Raw genomic sequence first — 25,917 nt, forward strand, 5'->3', positions numbered from 1 at the left:
GCACTTCTAACAGTTTGACTTTCTCATTAATGAATTAATTTCATTTATTGCAGTATTGGAGGTTGAACTCAGGCTACACACATGTTAGGGAGGCACAGTGCCTCTGAGCTACATCAATTTTATATAAAAGCCATCACTAGCTCTGCTTCATGGTTGAATACATTTATCATAGTCATCAGAACTAAGCTTTCTTGTTTGGATGGGGGGGGGCTTGTATGTAATTCTCTCATTTGATCCCCACAAAGTTCTATATTGTGTACATGTTGTTAGGTAAGTCTAAAATAAAAGGGGGGGGGGAAGAAACCTAGTATTTATCTTATTATTTTTAAATGCGCTGCTAAGTCATTTTAGCTTGGGTTATCTTATTTCATCTCAGCCCTCTTTAAATTATTCTTGCCTTCCAGTCTTTTGCTAGAGGCTCTGAGATCTTGTTACTTGCCCAAGGACACGCAGCTGAAAAAATACCAAGCTGTAACTTGAAGCAGGAAAAGAGTTTAAAAGCAGGGCTCTGGAACCAGAATATTTCCTGTATTATTATTTTTTAGATTATTAACTGTATAAGTGTGATGAAAGTTGCCCACCCTTTCAAGCCTCAGTTTCCTTATCTGTAGTGGGTGACAAGAGAGACAGTACACATGTCACTGACCTACCATGAAGGGTTGACAATGCAAGGAAAAGCAATAGTGTTCGGTATCTTGCTGCCAGGAGCCTAGTTGACCCTCATAAGCACCAGTGGCTGCTGTTATTATTATAATTCTTGGGTTTGACTCCACATTTGCTCCATCACGTCAGCTTATCTCCAGAGTGGACTGTAAGTAGGTGAAGAGTAGGTGCCATCCATTCTTCATCATTGATGGATGTTAACTCCGGAGACCTGAATTGTACAACATCCTCTCTTTGAACAGAATTTCCTAAATGTGCTTTCCTTTTGGTTGCACAGTTAACAACCACTGGTTTCAGGCTGGCATACGTCTGACTGTTTGTTGTTTACTTATGGAATATTTATTTATTAGCCATCATCTCCAAGTTCTATCGACATGCCAGTACTATAGTCTCGCTTGCTATAGCTTCATAGAATGTCTTCAAGTCATATAATATAAGTGCTTTGATTTGTCCTCTGTCTCAAATCTGCCTTAGCCAGTCCAGGTCTTTTTGCCCTATGATTTTTAGAATCAACTTATCAGTTTCCTTTTTTTTTTAATTAGGTATTTTCCTCGTTTACATTTCTAATGCTATCCCAAAATTCCCCCTACCCACCCCCCCAATCCCCTACCCACCCACTTCCCGTTTTTGGCCCTGGCGTTCCCCTGTACTGGGGCATATAAAGTTTGCAAGTCCAAAGGGCCTCTCTTTCCAGTGATGGCTGACTAGGCCATCTTTTGATACATATGCAGCTAGAGACAAGAGCTCCGGGGTACTGGTTAGTTCATATTGTTGTTCCACATATAGGGTTGCAGTTCCCTTTAGCTCCTTGGGTACTTTCTCTAGCTCCTCCATTGGGGCCTGTGTGACCCATCCAATAACTGACTGTGAGCATCCACTTCTGTGTTTGCTAGGCCCCAGCATAGTCTCACAAGAGACAGCTATATCTGGGTCCTTACAGCAAAATCTTGCTAGTGTATGCAATGGTGTCAGCATTTGGAAGCTGATTATGGGATGGATCCCTGCATATGGCAATCACTAGATGATCCATCCTTTCGTCACAGCTCCAAACTTTGTCTCTGTAACTCCTTCCATGGGTGTTTTGTTCCCATTTCTAGGAAGAGGCAAAGTGTCCACACTTTGGTCTTCAATCTTCTTGAGTTTCATGCGTTTAGCAAATTGTATCTTATATCTTGTGTATCCTAAGTTTCTGGGCTAATATCCACTTATCAGTGAGTACATATTGTGCAAGTTCCTTTGTGATTGGGTTACCTCACTCAAGATGATGCCCTCCAGGTCCATCCATTTGCCTAGGAATTTCATAAATTCATTCTTTTTAATAGCTGAGTAGTACTCCATTGTGTAAATGTACCACATTTTCTGTATCCATTCCTTTGTTGAGGGGCATCTGGGTTCTTTCCAGCTTCTGGCTATTATAAATAAGGCTGCTATGAACATAGTAGAGCATGTGTCCTTCTTACCAGTTGGGACATCTTCTGGATATATGCCCAGGAGAAGTATTGCGGGATCCTCCGGTAGTACTATGTCCAATTTTCTGAGGAACCGCCAGACTGATTTCCAGAGTAGATGTACAAGCTTGCAATCCCACCAACAATGGAGGAGTGTTCCTCTTTCTCCACATCCTCGCCAGCATCTGCTGTCACCTGAATTTTTGATCTTAGCCATTCTGACTGGTGTGAGGTGGAATCTCAGGGTTGTTTTGATTTGCATTTCCCTGATGATTAAGGATGTTGAACATTTTTTCAGGTGCTTCTCTGCCATTCGGTATTCCTCAGGTGAGAATTCTTTGTTTAGCTCTGAGCCCCATTTTTTAATGGGGTTATTTGATTTTCTGGAGCCCACCTTCTTGAGTTCTTTATATATATATTGGATATTAGTCCCCTATCCGATTTGGGATAGGTAAAGATCCTTTCCCAATCTATTGGTGGTCTTTTTGTCTTATTGACGGTGTCTTTTGCCTTGCAGAAGCTTTGCAATTTTATGAGGTCCCATTTATCAATTCTTGATCTTACAGCACAAGCCATTGCTGTTCTATTCAGGAATTTTCCCCCTGTACCCATATCTTCGAGGCTTTTCCCTACTTTCTCCTCTATAAGTTTCAGTGTCTCTGGTTTTATGTGGAGTTCCTTAATCCACTTAGATTTGACCTTAGTACAAGGAGATAGGAATGGATCAATTCTCATTCTTCTACATGATAACCACCAGTTGTGCCAGCACCATTTGTTGAAAATGCTGTCTTTTTTCCACTGGATGGTTTTAGCTCCCTTGTCAAAGATCAAGTGACCATAGGTGTGTGGGTTCATCTCTGGGTCTTCAATTCTGTTCCATTGGTCTACTTGTCTGTCACTATACCAGTACCATGCAGTTTTTATCACAATTGCTCTGTAGTACAGCTTTAGGTCAGGCATGGTGATTCCACCAGAGGTTCTTTTATCCTTGAGAAGAGTTTTTGCTATCCTAGGTTTTTTGTTATTCCAGATGAATCTGCCGATTGCCCTTTCTAATTCGTTGAAGAATTGAGTTGGAATTTTGATGGGGATTGCATTGAATCTGTAGATTGCTTTTGGCAAGATAGCCATTTTTACTATATTGATCCTGCCAATCCATGAGCATGGGGGATCTTTCCATCTTCTGAGATCTTCTTTAATTTCTTTCTTCAGAGACTTGAAGTTCTTATCATACAGATCTTTCACTTCCTTAGTTAGAGTCATGCCAAGGTATTTTATATTATTTGTGACTATTGAGAAGGGTGTTGTTTCCCTAATTTCTTTTTCAGCCTGTTTATCCTTTGTGTACAAAAAGGCCATTGACTTGTTTGAGTTAATTTTATATCCAGCTACTTAACTGAAGCTGTTTATCAGGCTTGGGAGTTCTCTGGTGGAATTTTTAGGGTCACTTATATATACTATCATATCATCTGCAAAAAGTGATATTTTGACTTCTTCCTTTCCAACTTGTATCCCCTTGATCTCCTTTTGTTGTCGAATTGCTCTGGCTAGGGCTTCAAGTATAATGTTGAATAGGTAGGGAGAGAGTGGACAGCCTTGTCTAGTCCCTGATGTTAGTGGGATTGCTTCCAGCTTCTCACCATTTACTTTGATGTTGGCTACTGGTTTGCTGTAGATTGCTTTTATCATGTTTAGGTATGGGCCTTGAATTCCTGATCTTTCCAAGACTTTTTATCATGAATGGGTGTTGGATTTTGTCAAATGCTTTTTCTGCATCTAACGAGATGATCATGTGGTTTTTGTCTTTGAGTTTGTTTATATACTGGATTATGTTGATGGATTTCCGTATATTGAACCATCCCTGCATCCCTGGGATGAAACCTACTTGGTCAGGATGGATGATTGTTTTGATGTGTTCTTGGATTAGGTTAGCAAGAACTTTATTGAGGATTTTGCATCGATATTCATAAGGGAAATTGGTCTGAAGTTCTCTATCTTTGTTGGGTCTTTTTGTGGCTTAGGTATCAGAGTAATTGTGGCTTCATAGAATGAGTTGGGTAGAGTACCTTCTGTTTCTATTTTGTGGAATAGTTTGTGAAGAACTGGGATTAGATCTTCTTTGAAGGTAGTTTCCTTTTTTAAATAAATAAAAAGACTGGTAAGATTTTGCTTTGTACTATGATCTGTAATTTAATCTGTGGACTGAGTTTCTTGATTTATGAACATGATTTAATGTTTCCTTTAATTTGATCTTTCCTTGGCCATGTTTCCAGTTTTCCCTGTATAGGTAAAACTTGAATATATTTTTAAAATTTTTTGTCTAAATAATTCATGGTCTGAGGATGTTGATATAAGTATACTTAAAACTATACTTTTCCACCACACCCTGCTAGGTATATGTCTTTCTCAGTGTTCTATTGCAGTGAAGAGACATCATGACCATGGCAACTTAAAAAAAAAAGCATTTAAACGGGGCTTGCTTATGGCTTCTGAGGTTTAGTTCATTGTCATCATGGCTGGGAGCATGGTGTCACACAGGCAAACATGGTACTAGAGAGGTACCTGAGAGTTCTTCATCCAGATCAGCAGGCAGCAGAAAGAGAAAAACACTGGGCTTTGCCTTATCTTTTGAAACCTCAAAGCTCACCCAAGTGACACACTTTCTCCAACAAGGCCACACCTCCTAATCCCTCTCAAGTAGTGCCTCTCCCTTAAGACCAAGCATTCAAATATATAAGCTTATGGAGGCCATTCTTACTCAAAGCACCACAGTGTACGTTAATAGCATACTATTTTACTTGGCTGATTTTACTTTGGAGTGTATGAAGGGTTCACGGATGTGCATGCTCACTGTCACTTGGGATTATCTGTCCTTTTGTTCACAGCCATGTTCAGTGAATGTGTATTTCATTGGTGGCTGAAGATTCTAAGCACCTTTTTTATCCTTCCTGACAATGTCAATCAGCTTTCTGTCACTGAGGCAAAATAGCCAAGAAAACAAAAGGAGGAAAGGTTTATTTTGGGTTCATGGTCACTTGGTCCATCACTTTGGACCTGTGCATCACTTTGGGGAGGCACATAGTGGGGGCACACAGAGAGGCTGCTGAGAAATACATCTTCAAGGGCATGCTTCACTGATAAACTTCCTCCAACTAGGCACTACCTCATAAAGTTTCCAGTATCTCCCCAAGCTGAGGATCAAGCCTTCAACAAATGACCTATGTGAAGAAGGAGAAGGATAATGAAAACTTAAACTGTATTGGTGGTTATTTTTTCTTTTGGCAAAGTATCCAGTCAGATGCTTGCCCACTTTTAATTGGGTTATTTTTTATTACTTAATTACTAGTGCCTCTTTTAATTTCTTTGTTATACTTGTTTATCTGTATGGTTGGGGAAGGGGTATGCATGTACCATGGCACAGCTGTGGAGGTCCAAGGACTACTTATGAGAGTCGGTTCTCTCCTTCCACTATGTGGGTCCTAGAGATTTGGTTAAGGTCTTTAGGTTTGGTAACAGGCACCTTTACCCCCTGACCCATCTTGCCAGTCCAAGTTATTATATATAATATATGTTATATATAATATATGTGGTGACATACTTACATTTTTCCGTGTTTTCATATTTAAAATGTGCTTTTTGTACAGAGCATACACCTGGGATTTTTGTCATTATTGAATATGTTAATTATGCAGATTAGTGAGATTCAATACAATGTTCCCATACTTGCATCCATCTACTTTCTCCACCATTCCCCTACTATGATGCCCCCCTTCCCCCTACCACTGTTCCAGTCAATTAGTGTTTCATCTTAATATGTTTTTGTCCTTCCTCCCTGCTACCTGGAGTTTTTAAAAATTGTTGCCCTTTGATTAGAATGTTTAAACCATTTACATTTAATATAATTAGGTGCAGTCACATTCAGATGATATTGTCTTGCTAGCTGTTTCTTTATTGCTGTTGTTGTTGTTTTGATTATTTAATCAATTAGAAATGAGGGTTTCACTAAGCTGCCCAGGGAGCTTGAACTCTCACTCTTCCTGCCTCTGGTTCCTGAGTAGCTGAAATTAGTCATACATCACTACAACCGGTTTCTTGTTTTCATTTCTCCCATCTGCTCTCTGTTCCTTTTTCCCCACTCCTTTGGGTAAACTTAACATTTTTAGAATACGAGTTTTATCAGCAAATGGCAAATTGATTGGCATATGGCCCACCACTCAATGTGTTGATTTGTGAGTCTGTAGTGTGCATCTTTGTGTTAGCACAGACCAGTGATCTTCTCACACAGAGTCTACACAGGGCGCATTTAATGGTAAGAGAAAGAATGAGATTGGTAGCCCCAGGACTCAGCTGTCCACGTAAACAAGCATTAAACTGAAAATCACCGTGATCAGCATGGACTCCTTCAGAGCTCTGGAGCCCGATCTGACGTTTATATGAGAGCAGGATGAGCCATGAGAGCACTTCTAGAGGAAGGAGGCTGCTGGACCTGGGTTAGAGAATGTGTGTAGTTCCAGCCACTCTCTTCTGTCCTTCACGCCCACACTGCGGTTGGCATCTGTATTGCTAGGGTGCCTTGTTGGAGACTGTGTGAGTGGTAAAGGCTTTATCTCCCCTCAAACGCTGGTGGTACATTTTGACTGACATGGTGTTTCTCTGAAGGACTGGGTGTAGACATTCTGTTTCAGCCCCCTTAGGCTATATATGCTTCCTGTGCATATCTGAAGGCTTAAGGAGACAACCGTCCTCCCTTTCAATCTGTGGTCCAGCGACTAAGTATGTGCCGGTATAGTTGTGAACGTGGCCCAACACATTTGTAAATCACAGTGTCATGTTACACTGTCAAAGGCTTGGTCATCCTTGTGTTAGGTTCCAGGCTAACCTTATAGATATCAGAAAAGAAATGACAGTCATCTACAGCCTTCCCTAAAGAGAGGGAGGGTCTGACTTCCAAGTACCCACATTGTGATATTCAAAACAACTTGATCTAAATAAAAAACAGAAGTCTAGATACTGCATTGAATACTAGAACACATTAAGTTGTGGTAAATACACTTGATCTGCTCAGAGGAACCATCAACCCATCAACCAAACCACTAATGGATATTTGATGATATAATAAGAGAATAAAAGTAAATAAAGGTGTAGAATCCATAAAAATAAAATTCCAGAACTAAGCCCAATACCCTAGAGGATGAGGGACAGAGGGAAGGAGGGAGGGAGGGAGGGAGGGAGGGAGGGAGGGAGAGAGAGAGAGAGAGAGAGAGAGAGAGAGAGAGAGAGAGAGAGAGAGAGAAACAGAACAGAAGATACAAACTACAAACAAGCAGTGACCAACAAGGTGAAACAGCTGTAGTCACCAGTGTACAGACTAGAAATAAAAAACAGTGAGGAGAAAAACATTAATAGGTGAGGAAGAACCTCAGATGTATCAGCACATAGGAAAAGAGAAAGAGGAAGGAATATTAAGAAGAAATGGCTCAAACTTCTCTAATTGGATGAAAGACATGAACCTTAAAGTTCTCAGGATTCTCAAACCCTGAGCTGAATAAGCTCAAAGGCACAGGGCAGCAGTGAGAATGAAGAGGCTTGTTCCCAGGACTTTCAGGAAGATCACCTGATTTCTCATGAGAGGCTCCAGGAGCCAGGAGGCATGGGGAAGACAGACAGACCCAAAGTTCTAAAAGGAAAAAGGGAGGATAAAAAAAAAAAAGGAAGAAGAAAAGAAAACCCAACCCCCAAGCCCCATTTCTAGAAAATCATGTTTTAAAACAAAGAGGGGTAGCACTCGTCAAATAAATGATTTTCTACGTTTCACAGATCCCAAAGAAATGTCCAACAGCCTCCTTCATGTGGAGAGGAAATGACACCAGACACAACCCAAAGCGACATGGAAAACAGGATAAAGGTGACTTCACAGATGAGATAACATCCCTGGTGGTGGTTCTTTTGTAATGGAATTGCTCTATTTTCTATGTAGTTTAAAAGGCAAGTACATGAAGCCACTGTTTAAATCAACCTACAGACACACCAGGTCTAAAGACATAATGTGCAGCTTTAACTACCAAAGGGGATAAGGGAAGAAAATGTGGAGGGACCAGATGTGTCTATACTTGGAAAACCAAGTTGGCGATATGCAAATGAGGTTGTTACAAGCATCAGATGTTAACAGAAAATTCCAGATTAGTTACAGGAAAGAGCAACTTAAAGATGCACAACATTGAAAGATGGGGGAATCAAACAGTGTTGTGCTGCCAAGAGCAAATGGATCTTGAAGAGCCACTAGCAGAAAGACAGAAAACGCAAGACAGACACACAGCAAGAAACAGAAGTCTTTCCTCCTCTGTGATTGCTTTGAGGAAGGGAACAAAACTGAAAAGGCAGAGATTAGCTGAATGACTTTAAACTCAGATCATCTCTACATGTCTGCAGAAAATCACAGGTAAAAACATGGAGTGTTTCAGAGTAAACAGACTGAAGATCATATATCATGGAAAGAGTAGAGAGTATTGGAAGGCTTTCTTACCAGATAATGTCGGTTTTGTAAAGACCAAAGTTTATAGCACACATGCCAGTGCATTTTGATAAAAAGCTCAACCCAAATGGGGGTGGGGGGGGATAATGATTCTAGACATTTATATGACTACAGTGGAGACCCAAGACATGGAAAGCAAAATGAACAGAATGAAAGGCAACAATCAAAGGACTGTGAGAGTCCTTGGAGACTTCAGCAACGCGTGCTTTTCAATAACAGTAAAAACAGACAGAAAAACCAATAAGGAAATGGGAGACCCGAACAGCCCTATAAACCAATTAACTCTAACAGACAGGCGTAGAGCACTCCATCCAATGACGGTGGAGTACACACTTCAAAGAGCTTAAAAAAGAAATTCTCTCAAGGGTATAGCATGCTCAAGATCAGAAAACAAGTCTCAATAAATCCAAAAGGAAAGCAGAAAAATTGGAGGTAATTAACATGCCATTAAATAACCAAAGGGCCAAACAGGGGTGGTGCTGAAGTTTATGAATGTAGTAGAAGCTGTATGAGATGGGGATTTCTAGGCAAAACCTGTATTGAAAAAGAGGAAAGACCTCAGTCAGTAACCTAAGCGTATACGTTAGGGGTTTAGGAAAAGATGGACCAAGTGAACCTGAGCTAACAGAAGGAAGAAATCTAAGAAAAAGTCAAAGCTTTGCATTTAAGATTGGCCTTGTATTTATGATCCTCCTGCCTCGACCTCCTGAGTGCTGTGACTTTTATTGGTTTGCACCTTGAATCTGGTATCCTTTATTCATATTACTTCTGTCCTTTTTAAAAGAACATTAGGCCATATACCATTAGATGTGTTAATATTTATGTTACTAATTAATATTCTTGGCAGTCTACTTGATATTCATGTTAGAGTACTTAATATTCATGTAAGGCCACTTCGTATTGTCACATAAGACCCAAAGTCTTTCCTTAATTTTTTTTTCATGTTTTTCTTCTGGGTTTCCATTTATTTACTTGTTTGTTTATCTGTGGTTTGGAAGAGAGGGGCTCATGCATGCTAGGGGTGTGCTCTTCCACAGAGGTATATCCCTAGCCCCCTTCTTTGCTGTTCATAAATTCTGTAACTATGGGATTGAGTTTTCTGGCCTTATGTTGTATCATCTAAAGCGTTATTAACCCCACCCGGCAGATTTTCCACATTATGTGTTTTGTTCTTTAGCTGGAAAATGCTCACTTGGTTCTTTTCCATGTCTTCAGTGTCATCGAAAGGCCTGGCATGCATTTACAGCTCTTGCCTGGTAGTCTTACAGACTCTACCGCGTTTAAGGCTGTAGCTGTGGCCTTTCATTGTATTTTTAGGTCCTGCTTCTTCAAGTCTAGTAATGTTTTATGGGATACTGGATATCATGATGTTTTGTCTTAAGTGTTGTGTATCTTCCTCTAGAGTGTTGTGAGGGCTAGGACGGAAGCTATTAAAATATTTTATGATCAGTTTGATCCTCTACAGAACTTTAAAATTTTTTTTCTTATGTAGCTATAGAATAATCTTTACTATGGTTCATTTAGTTCAGTGTGTGTGTGTGTGTGTGTGTGTGTGTGTGTGTGTCTGTCTGTCTGTCTGTCTGTCTGTCTGTCTGTCTATGGGTGTACATTTTCAGCCATTGCCATGGCCATGTGTGGAGGTCAGAACACAACTTTTGGGAGTTGGTTCTCTTACTCCAGCTTGTGGGTTCTTTGGCTCAGACTTAGGTGGCCAAGCTTAGCAGCAAACACCTTTAACCACTGAGCTCTCTGGCTGGCCCCAAGTTAGCTCTAGTTTTAAGGCTTGGTCTTTCTGAATCTCTAACTGAATACCCCAGATATTTGAAGAGGACTGTACTTAGCCAGTCATGGTGATATATGCCTGCAAACCCAACATTCTGGGGAGTAGAAACAGGAGGATCAGCATTCAAAGCCAGCCTTAGAGCTACATAGTGAGTTCAAGACCAGCCTTGGCCAATTTTCTCAAAAGGCAGACAAACAAACAAAGCCATCTCCTAGTGTTTGAGCTCTGTGGATTGCCTATCTGGGACTCCTGAGAGCTATGCTCTTCCCAGTGAATTTGCCTTGGGTAGGGTCATCCTATGGCTGCTCGGTTTACCATCCAGCCACAAACTAAAGAACTCAGACAATAGTTCTGGAGCTGTTTTTCCTCATGGAAAACTGTATCTCATCAGCCTCTCAGAACCCGAATCTCTATCTCCTTGTTCAGGAAGACAGGCACACTCTTTGTGAGTTCCTCCATCCCAGACAGAAGTCCTGACAGCCAAGGTAACCTACAGGGTTTCTTTACTTGCGGCTTCTCCTGAAGGTCTCAGTACTGTGGTCTGTATGCTCCAATGTCGTTTCATAGATTTTCATCCAGCAGGAGGTCAGATCTGGTACCAGTAATGCCACCATCCCTGAAAACAGAACTATACTGCATTGTCAGGTCTCATGGACAATGATTGTGCATGGCTGGGTTCCCACTTTAGGTAAAAATAGGTGTGTGTGTGTGTGTGTGTGTGTGTGTGTGTGTGCATGAGGGAATGAGATATGGTCAAAGAAATTGCCTCTGAATCTCCCAGAGCTCAGAGAAACTTCAACAGCTCACCTGAAACACGTCCATCACGTGGGTAGTTAAATGAAGAGCCATTCTTCCCTGAAGCCAGGCATACTTCCAAAATTATCCCTTCACTTCTAAGTAATCATTACCACCACCAACATGCTGCCTTCAATAGCTTTGCCGTATTCCTCCCAGCATTTAAAGGGTTACAACTGTGGAGTAAGTCCCACTTCTGCCTGATTCACTAAAGAGCTCAGTCCACCCACTGGGCTTGTTCAACCCCAGCACATTTCTCTTTATCATTTCACAGAGGGGAGAAATCATACAATTTCTTTACAAAAATCTAAGATTCTGCTTCGGGGACCAGGGGCCAACTGCCTCTCTTGACTTAACGTTCAGCCTTTGGGTTTTGTTCATCGTGGGGAGGACGTGGTTACTATTTTGGCTGTCCCCATGTTTTCATTATGTTTTCTGGTAGACGGCTTCCTCTCTGAGGTCTCTCACAGATTTTATGCTTTATCCGAGGGGGAAAAAGATCAACCATGAAGTTGACTCTTTGAATCTGCTTCTGTGTCTGCCAAGTGCCCTGTGAGAAATGAGGTGGGGGAGATGAGCGTTTTCGCTGTTCATCTGTCCGCAGTGTGTGCCTCAGCACTCTGAGGACAGACGCTCACAGCTGCCATCCAGCTCCAGAAAGATGGGATTTTTAGCACTAGCCCGTGTGCGCATGCGTGTACGTGTGCGCATGCGTGCACAGGTACAAAAGCAAAAAAAAAAAAAAAAAAAAAAAAAAAACCCACAAAATTGATCTTTTTAAAAAGAAGACTATGAATATTTTAAGCTTAAAAAAATTAAGTCCAGTCCTTAATTTCAGTACCTCCTAGTTCTTTGACTTTATGAATGGAAAAGGGTGGCAAGTATCCACTGGCTTAATCTAAGGTGTCAACAGTCCCTCTCTGAAGCTATTGAAATAAGGGGAGTGCCCGCAATTACTAAAGATCTTCCGGAGATAAAAGAGCAATTGCATAAGCTTCTGGCTCCATGCATCCCAGTGAGTCAGCATTTCACAAAAAGCTCAATCCCATTGGTGCTCCAGCTCCACACATTTTGAGGAATAATTTATCCTCACATGCAGGTGAGTCACTGGAAAGGCACAGATGTGCACTCGGGTCGCCCAGAGATCTGTCTGCACCCCGGGGAAGGCTCCCTTTACCTGCTTCCTACTGGATATTTGCTTTGACCAGAGATGATGGCCAAGGCAGAAGTCTCTCTCCTGGCAGTGAGATGAGCAAGGGACAGATGGTACGGCCGAGAGGCAAAGAGCTACCTCAAACTCCCTGTTACCAAACTAAGTGCTCACGTGCTGCGAAGCTTTGGCAGCCTGAGTTCTTTCCCAGAACCCACATGGTGGAAGGAGACTACTGACTCCCCAGAGTTTTCCTTTGACCTCTACTTTGCATATGTGGCATGCACAGACATGCATTACACACTCACGATAGATGGATGGATGGATAGATAGATAGATAGATAGATAGATAGATAGATAGATAGATAGACAAATGTTTAAATAAAACTCAACTTGTTCTTGTCATCTAATTCACCTGGGAGATTATGTACCTGGTCCTATGCTTATCTGTCGTGCACCCTAGGGGGCCTGATAAGGAAGGGAAGAAATGTGATATAGAGGCACGTTGCTACCAGGTCACCCTGCAAAGAGCTTCGTACTAAAGCCTTTGCTGAAGCGGTGCCCATTAACCTCTGCCTTCCGTGTTTACACAGACTATAACTTGGCCCCACAGAACCCTCAGAGGAGGAGTGCAACCTGGGTAGCCTGCTGGTTTCCTGGATGGCCATGGAAAAGTAGCCAAGCTTATAAAATCAGATCCTGGGCGGGGTGTGACTCAGTGGTAGAATGTGTGTTTAGCCTGCTGGAAGCCCCGAGTTCCATCCCTGGCACCATAACATAAACTATCCAGGAAGGAAATCTTCCTGACATTTGGTTTTTTTCCCTTATAAATAAAACATGTAGTGTACTATTTTCTTAAAGACACACTATAAATTATCAGTCACAGGGAGTCACAGTGCAATAGGACCCTTAAACATAACGAGGCACTTAGACGTTTTCCCCAGCACTAAATACTGGTTGTAGACTTCTATTCTCTGTGGTTATGATGTTTTCCCTCCCTCACAATGTTCTCTTTGGTCCTTTCCTTACAGATATATTGAGACAGATCACATCTTCCTATTAGGAAAAGAATATTAAATTGAACTAACTTGGAATTTTTTTCTTTTATTACATATTTTCTTCATTTACATTTCAGATGCTATCCCCAAAGCCCCCTATACCCTCCCCCTGCCCTGCTCCCCAACCCACCCACTCCCGCTTCCTGGCCCTGGCATTCCCCTGTACTGGGGCATATGATTTTCACAAGACTAAGGGCTTCTCCTCCCATTGATGGCCGACTAGGCCATCCTCTGCTCCATATGCAACTAGAGACACAGCTCTGGGGCATACTGGTTAGTTCATATTGTTGTTCTTCTTATAGGGTTGCAGACCCCTTTAGCTCCTTGGATACTTTCTCTAGATCCTTCATTAGGGGCCTTGAATTTTTTTTTAAATCCAATTTAATTTGAATACATAGAAACTATTATTTCTGAATTTTGTGTACAGATTTTCTTATGAATAATGTCCATTACATTGGGAACACAGACTTCATGACACTCATTGTCTGCTCAACTATATTTTTTATTTGCTTTCTTTGGGGAACAAAGGCTATGTTCCAAATAGGTAGGGTTGTCTCAGAGCTAAATTGTTGTCAGCTGTCATGTTGAAGAGGTGCCTCCATCATCATCCATAAAAGGAATGTATAGAGCCCCAGGTTCCCTGATAATATATAAACACATATGTATGCTTGTATGAAAATGTCATGTTGAAACCTATTACCATATATAATTCATGTATGTTAATAAAATATTTTCAAAATTGGTGTTTCCAGGGTATTCCTCCAATGTACACACACACACACACACACACACACACACACACACACACACTCACACACTCACACACTCACACACACTCACATACACACTCATATACTACAAGAACCCCAATTAATACTCCAAACATTGAGTAGTACTAAGCCTTATCCATAAAGGATTTTTTTGGCTGTACATGCCTACAACAAAGCTTAGTTTATAAATTAATATGAAGCTATTAGCACAGGAAGAGATTAACAATAATAAATAATAAAATAAAGAATTATATAGTATGACAAAAGTCACAGGAATGTAGTATCTCTTTCTCCCTCCTTCCCTCACCCCTCCCCTTCTATCTTCCTATTCTTTCTTTGATGTGGGGGTCTCATGGAACTCAGGCTAGCCTCAAATTCACTTGTAGCTGAGGATACCCTCGACCTTTTGACCCTCTGGCATTAGCTTCCCAAGTGCTGCCTTTACAAGTGCACCCCTCCACACCTGTGCCTTACACCACTTTCACCGTCTTACTCCACCGAAGCACTTTACAGCTTCCCTACAATGTATCTGAATTGCCAGTGTTGAGTCTCTTGGACTTTGGGGCCCTTACATAAAACAAGCACTGTGATAGTGTGTAACATTCAGGCTGATAACCTAGGTGAGTGCTAAGTGAGTAATGGGTGGGTAGCACACACAGTGTGGATGTGGTAGACAAGGAGATGACTCAGATCTGGAGTGCGACAGGGTGGGACTGGGAGATTGCATCATGCTACTCAGAACAGTACAATTTAAAGCTGCATAATTATTTACTTCTGGAACGTCCTTTTTTATTTCCAGAATAGATCTTCCTATGTCACTCAAGTTGGCCTTGGACACCACATTCCCCTACCTTAGCCTCCAGTGTGTTGAGATTACAGGTGTGTGCCTTCATACCTGGCCCCATCTAATATTTGGAGGTCACAGTGGGCATTACAAGTGTCTGAGACCAGAAAGCATAACTGTGGCTAAATCAGATCACTGTGCTAGCTACTGTATATAAAGAGCCAGCCTTTACTGAAGTGGCCTCTGTCTGCTTATGGCCATGAGGTGTCAAGGCTGTTTTTATGTTCTATGACCATATTTCTTCAGCATTAGAAATGTTCATTTTTATTATCTTGTTTTCTTTATTTTTTTAAATCAAAGATTTGTTTTAAAATTATGAATATATATTTTCTCATTTCTTGGTATTCCAATTCCCTAGCTAGACTGAGCCTATATGTTCATTTTTTTTCTTTGAATCCAGTATCTCTCCCACTATTTTGACAGTTGGCTCTGATAACCACCCCCAGCATTAACTTCAACTAGGGGTTTTTACTTTGAAACTATTTAAGTAGCCTGGTTAACCAAGTTGAATATAGGGATTAGAAAAGCCACTGAAAAAATCCCAAGCATTCTAATGCAGTACAAATTTTAATTTAGTTAAATCACTTATAAACAAAAAATTCATCACCGCCCCAAACCAACACACCACAGGCAACTATAACCTGTTTCACAGATTAACAGTCACGGAAGGGGTCTTGGACACCAGCCAACCCAGCATCTCATTCTATGTACAGAGCCCAGAAGTGAGTTCCCTAGAGGCTCACACACACAGCGTGGGTACAATAGTCATGAGAGCCGGACCGCCCCACCAAGATCTCTTGATATTCTTACCAAGTGACTATGGAATTCTTTCTACTTTCTCTCCGAATCACTCCGTGAACCCGGAGTATTTTCTTGACTTCATTCTTTGGTGACCACAGTTATTCTGACTCTGTTGCTTTTTCAACCTCAAGTGGGTTTCTGGCATTTCTAGTTCCTAATTCAGTTCTGCAAACCATCAGCATAATTTAACCGACACGAGTTAGCGGGGGTGAGAAACTATGCAGACACGTTTATCCATATCAGCTTTTTTTTTTTTTTTAAAGAATAGCCTGATAGAAGACGTTTTTTATGATTTCTAGTTGAAGCCAGTGTAGTGAGCTAATAATCGGAAAGTGCGCATGTTCCTTTCAGAAAGAGCAGCATGAGCCATAGCACACGTCTTCCAGTGAGTTGTTCTATGGCCTGTAATGGATTGAATTCCTTTCTAAATGCAAGCTGGTAACCTTTCTGTGGGATGGGCTCCACCTGAATAAGCTGGTTCTTTGATGGAGACTGAAAAGAGCATCCAGTTATACACACAGCGACCATGGAAAGGTGTGGGCTAAGCTCCCAACTCCAACAAGTCTGAGAATTTCTCAAGGAAGACAAAGGGTGGTGCTGAGAAGAGGGAGCAGGGACTCTGATTCGCTTTTGCAAATATTTTCTTTTCCTATCTCTGCTCTTTGTCAGTCTCACTGGAGTCACTGAGGCAGTCGAGAAATGGACAGTTTCTCTGAGCAAATCATTTTTGCCTAGAAATCCTGCAGGACAGGTATGGCCTGACTTAGCTGCAAATGATAACCTAACAATGTTGTTATGCGAGTTTACGTGGAACCTGAAGGAGTATAAAGCTATGTGTGGTCATAGTATTAAACTATGTGAAAGTGATAAAGAACTTTGGTGTGATGGGGGGAGGGGAGGGGCTAGGATGGCAGTGTTTCCTTTGACCGCTGGCATGGCACAGAAGGCTAGCATTCTCCAGGGTTCGCCATTTGGGTTAAACCACCCAGAGGAACCCAAGTCTTGCCTTGAGCTGACTTATAACTGCAATTTCTAGCCACATCTCCAAAGATAATCTCAAGACTACAAAGGTCTGAGTTGCAGCAATGTCTCCCTGGCTTCTTAGGCAATCTCTTCAACTGACTTCTTAAAGAGCATTTCTCATGCCTGAAGTGGGTGAATCCCACCCTTTTTCTTCCATCTACCTGAGGTAGGATAGCCTGCTTCAGGAGTGACCATATTCCCTACCCTGGGCTTGCCAGGTTCTGACAGCTGTCACTTAGACATGTCCACATTATGTTGTTTCCCTGGAACCAGGCAGTCTCATTGAGAAATTCTTGAGCATCCTTCTATGCCAGCCTCCCACCTACCCCAGCATCACAGCCACCAGTGCTAACCTCCTGGCATCTTCTTCTTGGACACCGACACTCAGGCTGAGACCTGCTTCCTGACAAAGGTGTTTCCTTCCTATCTGGCACATCCCAGGCAGAAATCACGTTTCATAATGTCTCTCTCCTTTTGTTCTCAGATGGGTCCTTGCAGCTCATGTCCCTGTTAGCACACCTGGGCCAGAGCTGGCTCCTGGAACAACAGGAGAGACTTGCCAGCAAACTTGCCTAGGATGTCTCTGCAGGAGAAATCATGGGACTAAGGCCTGTTTAGAAATACCAGAGATAAAGTGGGAAAAGAAATGCCAACACCTCCTATCCGAGCAAGCCAGATAGTCACGTTGATCCTTATAACGATGCAAGGCTTAAGGGGGTGGCAGGCACCTCTTCTTGGTAAGAGGACCTCGCTCTGTGTGTCTCTTCCAGATTTGAGCAGATTGTCTCTGACCTTCTCAGGACATTCACAGCATAGCTGGGGCCAGCACTTGAGGGATGTGAAAAGGCTACCAAATGCTTGTAGCATGAGAAGTTCCCTCCCTATGGTCTATCTTTTTAATCGTTAAGAATGTTGATTCATTAAAGTCTAAACTTTTGCTGGCACCATCTTGGCCTCCCATGCCCTGCCTTGGCCTCTCATGGTCACCTCCATAAAAGCTACAGATGAGTCAGCAAGATGAGGAAAAAGGAAAGAGGTGTGTTTCTGGCTCCCATACACATGACTCTGAGCAAGGAAGGACTGCAAACAAAGGCTTCACGCTGAAACTCAAGGGTGTGGGAAGTTTTGGTGCATGGGGCGAGCGAGGCTGAAGTGGCGTGCTCGGCAGGCCAGGCATGTGTACTTTCCTTCCATTTAATAATTATGAAGGAAAAAAAAAATAATTAGGAAGGAATTAAGTTCCCACTGAACTTCAGGGGCAGCATCTCATGGTTCTTGTGGAAAATGCCACTGAGACCATGCCAGGCTTTGAAATGCTTGCATGTCCTGACCAGAGACTGAGAGCCCCGTCTTCCCCTTAGTTACTCATGATCTAGAACATGTGTCCCTTATGTGTGGCTCTCCAGTTGGTTTTGCAGAAAGTTGATTATGAACTGAAGCAGCGGAATTCCGCAGTGGCATCTCCCTAAAAGCTGACAGCCGAGGACACAAGTTCCTTTGGACACAGCAAGTTCCTTTGACCCCCCTCCTCCCCTCCAGTGTGTCTGTGGCCTCAAAGCACTGCTCTCCAGTGCAATTAAAGTTCTATGCAACTAGAAGTTTTCTGTATTGGCCCAAGACAATGTTAGCCTTCTCGTCTCTCCATAGAATACTCCTAGGTAAAAGGTGAAGGCACCACCCAAAACCTGGAGTTCTCAGTGTCCCCTCATGGACCAGCAAATACTTTGGAAGAATCTTGAATTGTTACTCTTCATACGAAGCTTGAGCATCCAGCAAGACATTATGAAATCTGATTTCTATCTTTCTGGCATCGGGGACAGTGTGGCATTTGGTTGTAAAAGTACATTCACACAACACTATAGAGACAGGTTCCAGCCTGTTCCTGCAACTTAGAACCTTGTTAAATCATAGGAGACAGAAGTGCTAAGCAGGCCTGCCCTGGTTCAAATCCCAGCTCCGTCAGTGATTAAGTATGAGCCCACGGGCAAACTACTTGATCTCCTTGTGCTTGGCCCCCATCCTGTTCAATGTGAATGATAGTAACCTCTGCCTCCCACAGCCATTGTAAGGATTAAGTTTTATTTGTAAAATGTTTAGAAGAATGTACATCATAAAGTGTTTATTGAGAGGCTGGGGAGAGAGCCCAGTGGGTAAAGTGCTTGCTGTGCAAGATCCAGGTCCTGAGTTTGAATCCCCAGCACCCATGTGAAAAGTCAGGCATGGCACTGTGTATCTATGACCCAAATGCTGAGAAGCAGAGGCAGGCAGACCCCAGAAACTTGCCACCTGGCCAGTCTAACTGAAATGGTTAGCTCCAAGATTTGTCGAGAGACCCTGCCTCGAAAAATAAGGTAGAGATACAATTGAGGAAAATACCCATGGTGGCCTCTGGCCTCCAGTGTCTGTGTGGATGCATGCACATCCCACCTCAAACATTGCTGAGTAAAGTAAAGGTATGTGAATAAATTAAATGGTGATGTATTCATTTGTGACAGTCGCTGTAACAAAACACAACAGGCTTACACAGCAGTAATTTATTATCCCATAGTTCGGAGGCTAGAACTCTGAAAGTAAGATATTGGCTAGATAGGGTCTATCTAAGGATTCTCTTCAGGATCTGTAGATGGTCTCTTCTCTCTGTATCAAGATTTTTATCATGGTTTTTCTTTCTCTTTTTTTTGTTTTTGTTTTTGTTTTGTTTAGTTTTGTTTTTGGAAGTATCATGGTTTTTCTATTTGTGCCCATGTCCAAAGTTTCTCTTCAGGTAAAGACACCAGAAATACTGGATTAAGTTGGCCTTAATAACCTCATTTCATTTGTTTTAAGATTTATTTTTCTTAATGTATATAGATCTGTGAGTGTATTGCTGAGTGTGTGTGTGTGTGTGTGTGTGTGTGTGTGTGTGTGTGTGTGTGTGTGCTTGCGAGCACATCTCTTATTTAACCTAATTTAATGGAATCACTCATAAAAACCCCATTAAACACTGTCACATTTTGAAGTACTGGGGGTTACAAAGCCACATGTCCAAGCAGCCAGTTGAGCACATGGAAGGGAGCAAGTTGCATTTCTTTTATATCTGTCTCCTTTATTTATAGCTTAGATACATTCTTATCCCACACTCAGTTAAAACTGCCCTCACAAGCTGTGTATCTTCCAAGGACTGTATAAGCAAGAACATTTCTTTTTCTTTGCTATTCATTGTACAAAAGATACATAAAATCCACCATTTTAACCCTTTTCAAATATGCAACTTCATGGCAGTGAGCACGTTATTGTGTAATGACCATCACCATCCATCTGGCTCTGGAGCCTTCTTGCCGTCCCCAGGTGAGACTCTGCACTCATTAAACACTAGCCATAAAGAGGAATGAGGTGCTGACCCATGCTGCACCGTGGGTGAACCTGGAAAACATTGTGTTGATGTCACCAGAGGGCAGGTGCTGGATGGTTCTACCCACAGGAAGTTCCTAGAATTGTCAAGTTGGTTTCATAGAGATATAAAGTCAGTGGGCTGAGGACTGGGGGCCCGGGGAGAGAGGAACTTAGTATTTCATGAGGACAGAGTTTCAGTTTTGTAACATGTTACCAGAAGTGAATAATAATGGGAAGATCCGCTGTCTTGCAGGAGGTTTCTTCCCCTTGCTTGGCTGCAGGCGTCCTGGCGTAGCTCTGGTCACCCAGAGGCTCTCACTGCACTGGAAGCAGAGTCGCCAACCATCTCTCCGGGTCTCTGCCCTCACTTTGGAGAACATCCTCTGCTTGGTCCCTGCATCAGCATCTCCTTCTTGTGCCATCCAACCTTCCCTGGGCATGTCGCTCTCACCCCTACATGCTGTTCAAAGTTGCTTTTAGGTGACTGTCATGCTAAAAAAAAAATAGAACAGGAGTTCTGCTATAGGGGTGGGTACGTGTTCCACACTCAGAGGATATTTGCATCTTAGCAAGTGACAACTCAGGCCAATCTCAGCCAAGAGGTGGGTGGAGAAGGGAGGCCTTGGGAAGGTGACTCCAGAACATTGGAGGGGCTGGGAGGTGCCAGCGCAAGACACCATTCTGCACGTTTCTTATTTCCTGTTTCCAAGCCAGAGCCACAGCTGGTCCTACAGTCTGAGCATCCCTGACTGACCTCCCTGACAGCTGCCTCAGTCTCTGTGCAGTGTAGCTGTATTGAAAGAGAACACTTGAGATGCGCACAGTTTACAATCCCTATTTACAGAGATGCTGAGCTCGAAATAGCTGTTTGCCGTGAGTCAACTCTGAGAGCATTTGTGCTCTCTCTCTCTCTCTCTCTCACACACACACACACACACACACACACACACACACACACTGGCCTGTTTTACTGGAAATGCTAAATATTTCACTGAAAATGACTTAGCAGAACCTTCCTTTTGCATGTTTAATATGAATGCTGGAGGTAAACCTTTGAAAGTCAGTTCTCGACCAAAGAGCATCAGCGTCAATAGCACATAGATCCTTCAGTATTGCCAGAGTTCAAGCCCTGGGGTCAGTCCCCGGCTGGCATTAGAGCTGAGAAGATTTAGTAGCTGCTCTGGATACAGGAGGATAAACGTGTCAGCTCCACACAAACGTGGTAACTCACCTATTGTTCTCAAATGAGACACTCAGAGGGCTGAGTGGCAGTCTCCATCCTCATGAATGGGCTTGCTGTTCTCCGGCACCTTGAATTATGTGAAGAAAAGATCTGATCTCGTTAATACATTGTTTTTAATTGCACTTGGCCTAAGGGATCAGCCAACCCCCATCTTTCTTCTTGCTGTTTTCTTGAGGTGTCAAGCCAAGGAAAGCAAGACTCTTTCCTTTCGAATACCTAAAGCCGCCCCAGTTAAAGCACTGACATGTAGCAGGAGAAAGTTGAAAGTGAGAATTTGTTGTTTTAGGGAAAACAGCACAGAGAAATCTCAAACTACAATCAGACAAGTAACAGCAATTGCAAACACCAATAAAACTGGGGACTATGGGCCACACCATCTATTGTGAGAGGTGGCCAGAGCTCCAGAAGATAAACCGAGCCTCACGGCAGAAAGAGTTGGACGAACTCTATGGAGCAGTCCAGCAGTGTGTCTGGGATTCTGATTTTTTTTTCCTTCTTGTCAGGCATCTTTTTCTCCTCACTTGTCATTTGTAATAGTGACTCATGTTCAATGTTGAGTGAGTCACCTTCGGCCCTCCAACTTTTATGTTAACTGTAAGACATTACCGCACATTTTGAATACTAGTGAACTCATTGTAGCAAATCCCAGAGCCATAATCATTGTGGCAAATCCCAGAGCCATAAGCCTAAATAAGATTCATTCTTGTTTTTAGAAACAAGGTCTTGCTATGTAGCCCTGGCTAGCCTGGAACTTGATATGTACTTCAGGGTAGTCCAGAATTGAGGCAATCCTCCTGCCTCTGCCTCCTAAAGGGCTGGAATTACAAGCGTGCATCACCATGCCAACGTCAATCTAAGGAAGTTTTATAAACAAGTGTTCTTTTATTTCTTTTTTAAAAAATTCTTTGTGAGTGTGTGTATGGGAGTGGGGGTGGGGGTGGGGAATACACCTCCTATGGTTCTCATGGAAAGATAGGTAGAAAACTTTACAAAGTTGATTTTCTCTTTCTACCTTTGTGTAGGTTCTGGGGATCAAACTCAGGTCAACGGGCTTCCAAAGCAAGTGCTTTTGCCCACTGAGCCATCTTGCTGGCCATTTGTTTGTTTGTTGTTTGTTTGTTTGTTTGTTTTGTTGATTGGTGTTGTTTGATTGTTTCAAACATACCAAAAATAAATAATATATTCCATTTTCCTGGGAGGCTAAAACCTTAGCTTCTATTCCAACTCTTTCTTAACTTGAATTTCAGTATGCTTTGAATAGACCAAGCATAGCCTGAATGTGAGAGGCCAGGAGAGGAAAGTGCTTTTCTTTGGATTCTCTTAAAGCTCATGAATTAATGCTTCTACCAGAGAGTGATCATGGTGAGATCTAATTTATCTTCTTTTGCCAAAGCCAACATTTTAGCTCTGATCCTGAGAAACCATTTCTGAGGGTCAGGCATTCGGATATCTGTGTCCGTGGTACATTTTGCCGTTACTGTCTTCACATTGAAAAATCCCTATTAAGCCAGTACGGCTTAGTGATACTGTGGGAAACTGCGTAAGGAGAACTCCACAAATGCAATACTCATTCCAGTGGGTGCCAGAGGGAAGCTGATGTAGAGGCACGATGTGGCAGATATAGGTGTGCTCCAGCGGAGAGGGGATTAGGAGTCTAAGAAGAACAGGGCTGCCAGTGAGTTCTTCAGTGGTAGAGCAGGTACTTAGCTTACACAAGGGTTCAGTCATTAGCACCAAAAAGGAGAGAGATTGAAGAGGGGTTCTTGTTTGATATCATAAATGAATTCATTTAAAAACAAAAGAATCAGCCAGTCCTGGTGGCCATCACATTATTTTGCCTTCATGCTTTTTAAACACAGCCATAAGTTTTATATATATATATACTCTCAGCCAAGATCCCAACTTTTCTTAAGGTTAACAGTTGAAGGATTTGTTTGAGCCAGGCATGGTGGGGCACAACTTTAGTCCCAGCACTTGTAAGGCAGAGGCAGGCAGATCTCTGAGTTCTAGGACAGCCTGGTCTACAGAATAAGTTTCAGGACAGTCAGGACTACACAGGGAAATTCTGTCTCAAAAACAAACTAACAACAACAACCAAAAAAATAAAAAAATAAAATAAAAACGATTTGTTTAAGAAGACAAAAGATAAAAATGAGAGGCAAGAGGAAAGTAAGTCTGGGAGAGAGAAAGAGAGGAGGAGAGAGGAAGAGAGAGAGAAGGAGAGAGAGAGAAGGAGAGAGAGGGGAAAAGAGAGAGGAAGAGAGAGAGAGAGAAAGAGAGAGATGAAGAGAGAGAGGGAGAGAGAGAGAGAGAGGCTAAGTGGGAGTGGGGTTAGGCTGCCATCCTCCAGAGAGAAGCACAGGGAGCCACTGAGAGCAGGCAATTGACTGAATGTCTCTTACTGTAAGACCAGGCTGGCTACGTCAGCCTTCTGCCGTTGGGTCCTCTGCAGATCCAGCTGGAGCCTCCTTCCTGCCCTGTTCTTTGCTCTCTATCTATCCCCCCAGCACAGAAAAGCTGGCCAGTTCCTGAATAAGGACCTGGGGTATCATGGAAGACTGAATAAGCTCCCCACAAGATCGTGTTGCAGCCTAGGGCCCAGAAGATGTCTCCTCTGCTATAGCCTCAGCAGCCTGACAGCAGGAAGGGCCTCGTCTCCACCTTCTGAACTCTGGTCACTCGTGTTAGAACTGTGGGAGGCAAAATCTTTGCTGCTGGGTTGTAGGCCGCTCCGAGGCATGTAAACATATATGTAAATACAGCTATTGCAAAGAGACTCCTTCCTCCCTGCTCTTCCCCTCCCTTCTCCTCCTCCCTTCTTTTCTATTTTCTTTTCCCTCTCTCCTCTCCCCTGTCCCTTCCCTTCCTTTTCCCCCTCTTCTTTCCCATTACCTTCCTTTCCTCCTTCTCTCTTCTCCTTCCTGCCTGCCTGCCTGCCTGCCTGCCTTCCTTCCTTCCTCATTCCTTCTTCTCTCATTTGGTTAAATTCTCTTCCCCGTCTAGTCTAATCTCTACATATAGGGTAATAGTTAAACTATGAGAATGGCTATCTCATATGGACAAACAGACAAAGCTGCCTCTGGCTGTTACCTCTTCATGACATCTGTGGTTCCAGATGTGTTCCAGCCCAAACTTGCATTGGGTTGAGATTTTTATTTTTTATTTTTAATGACAATTAGGACATCCTGATTGGCTGTTTTCTATTGCATTAAAAAATGCCCCCTCCCAAAAAAGCCCCAAACCTTCTCCTGGGTTTTCATTAGAGACAAAACTGACTACTATAAACTGAACAAGTTCCTGATTTGGCTTGGAAGCCCTGGGCTGCAAATCTTTGTTTTCTGTTCATGGAAAACACAATGAACTAATAAAATATATGCATATGACCATAAAGGCAAGAGTCCTAGTCATGACCCCTGTCCTAACCTAACTTGAAACAGATTAAAACAAAGCCCCAAGCTCTGGGTAGCCCATTTCTTGAGGTCTGAGACAAGATGGGTGAGCATTCGGCCTAACCATTCTCAATATGTAGAAATAACTGCAAGGCTCTGTTTGTTGGAGGTTCCTGTGTGAATGTTTTGTCTCTGAGTCACTGAACAGGTAGAAGTTTAAACATCAGATGACAGTCTTAAGGTTTTTTGTTTTGATGAGACATTCCCCAATCCAATTGGAAAATTTTCCAATTAATAATTGACACCAATATCCTTCAAGAAAGCACCAGCCTTGGTTTACTCCAAGTGAAGATGAGAGAGGAAAGGACTGAGAGACTGTGAGGAGTCTGTGTTCACTTTCTGTTTGCAGGAATTAAGGTGTGAAGAACCGTAAGCCGGGGAGGAATTCTGAGACCCTAAAACTTTGTTGGTTGTTTTTAGAATGTTCCTACTCCTTGTCTGTTTTCTGTCTTTTCTTTTCCTTCTGTTAACATTAAAATCTGTTCTTTGACCTATTGGAATGATGAAGTAAGCTCAAACTGAACTGCCCGTTTTTGGCATACTCAGTCCCTGTGCTTAGAAAGTGGATAGAGAAATCACTGGTACTCTTAGGACTGGCTGGTTCTTGTTGTTTTAGTTTTTGTTTTTTGTTTTTGTTTTGACAAAGAAAATTCAGCATATTTCTACTTAGCTTTCAGATTCTACCACCAGACAAGGGACTGACTGTACACCAATTACACTCTCCTCCTTGGGAGTCTCCAACTCCCCAGGGAAATCTTAGCTGGAAGAGAACCTCTTGTTTGATAGCACCTGTCCTGTTGTGTTTTCCCCTTTATAGCCTATCTTATGTTCAGAGACCAGAGATGGCAGCTTTTTTTTTTTTTCAAATGCTAACATCTGTCTTTGGTTCCCCCATCACACCCCATGTTCCATTTCTTCTTTTCAGACATTCTACTGTGCTGGGGCCATGACATTCTTGCACATGAGTATATTATGGAGCAAATCCT

At 42.4% G+C, this 25,917-nt stretch overlaps 2 long non-coding RNA genes across 4 annotated transcripts; both read right to left on the reverse strand.

The window, feature by feature from the left end:
• Nucleotides 1-5,097: 5,097 nt before the first annotated feature.
• On the reverse strand, nucleotides 5,098-15,961 carry Gm38877. Its single transcript, XR_869368.1, has 3 exons — nucleotides 15,854-15,961; nucleotides 10,921-11,042; nucleotides 5,098-5,329 (listed from the first exon to the last, which is right to left on the reverse strand). It is a non-coding gene; the product is annotated as a predicted gene, 38877 (long non-coding RNA).
• Nucleotides 15,962-19,835: 3,874 nt separating this feature from the next.
• Gm38878 lies at nucleotides 19,836-24,284 on the reverse strand. Of its 3 annotated transcripts, none has more exons than XR_869369.2 (3): nucleotides 23,885-24,284; nucleotides 21,471-21,549; nucleotides 19,836-20,731 (listed from the first exon to the last, which is right to left on the reverse strand). It is a non-coding gene; the product is annotated as a predicted gene, 38878 (long non-coding RNA). The 3 variants fall into 3 exon arrangements; XR_869370.2 differs by lacking the exon at nucleotides 23,885-24,284 and adding an exon at nucleotides 21,857-22,074; XR_869371.2 differs by lacking the exon at nucleotides 23,885-24,284 and having other exon boundaries at nucleotides 19,836-20,269; nucleotides 20,454-20,731; nucleotides 21,471-22,071.
• Between the last annotated feature and the right edge of the window lie 1,633 nt (nucleotides 24,285-25,917).

Source organism: Mus musculus, chromosome 6 (assembly GCF_000001635.26).
Source record: "Mus musculus strain C57BL/6J chromosome 6, GRCm38.p6 C57BL/6J".
Classification (NCBI taxonomy): domain Eukaryota; kingdom Metazoa; phylum Chordata; class Mammalia; order Rodentia; family Muridae; genus Mus; species Mus musculus.